Source organism: Egretta garzetta, unplaced genomic scaffold (genome assembly GCF_000687185.1).
Source record: "Egretta garzetta isolate BGI_Z169 unplaced genomic scaffold, ASM68718v1 scaffold360, whole genome shotgun sequence".
NCBI lineage: Eukaryota > Metazoa > Chordata > Aves > Pelecaniformes > Ardeidae > Egretta > Egretta garzetta.
Window position 1 is genome coordinate 1378125 of NW_009258261.1, and position 479 is coordinate 1378603.

General features: G+C 49.9%; 1 protein-coding gene across 1 annotated transcript in view; it reads right to left on the reverse strand.

Moving 5' to 3' along the window:
• EHBP1 (EH domain binding protein 1) overlaps window positions 1-479 on the reverse strand; it is a 228996-nt gene that overhangs the window by 1083 nt on the left and 227434 nt on the right. The gene's annotated exons all lie outside the window — the stretch shown is intronic.

Below are 479 nucleotides of genomic sequence, written 5' to 3' on the forward strand. Positions count from 1 at the left end.
TTAATGTTCCGGCCTATCCTTGTAATGGCCACAAAGCATTAGCTCGTTTGGCTTTTATGCTGTGCTTATCTTTCCCCGCAGGCTGTAACTGGCTGTGTAATTCTTGTTAGGGTGTCCTCCTCCTCCTCCTCCTCCTCCTCCTCTTCTTCCTCCTCCCCGGCTGCGCTTCCCGAAGGCGAAAGGGAGCGAGGGTGCAGTGCTTTTGGCTTTCTCCCCGCGCTCTCCATTGCCCTGGGCGATCATGTTAAAACTCACATGGCTGGTGCTCATTCAGATAACCCGAACAATGCGCACCGCCGGTTACCATGTGAATCTTCACAAACCCCGCAAGAATGCGGTGGTTCAAATCCCCCTGACCCCCCTCCAAAGCCAAATTTATTCAAGACAGCAAACTGCTCAGAAGCTTTATGAAAGCAAGTGGTGCTAGAGGGAATTCAGCCCTTGTATTTACAAATTAAAAATTAGATTCATCTTCATGC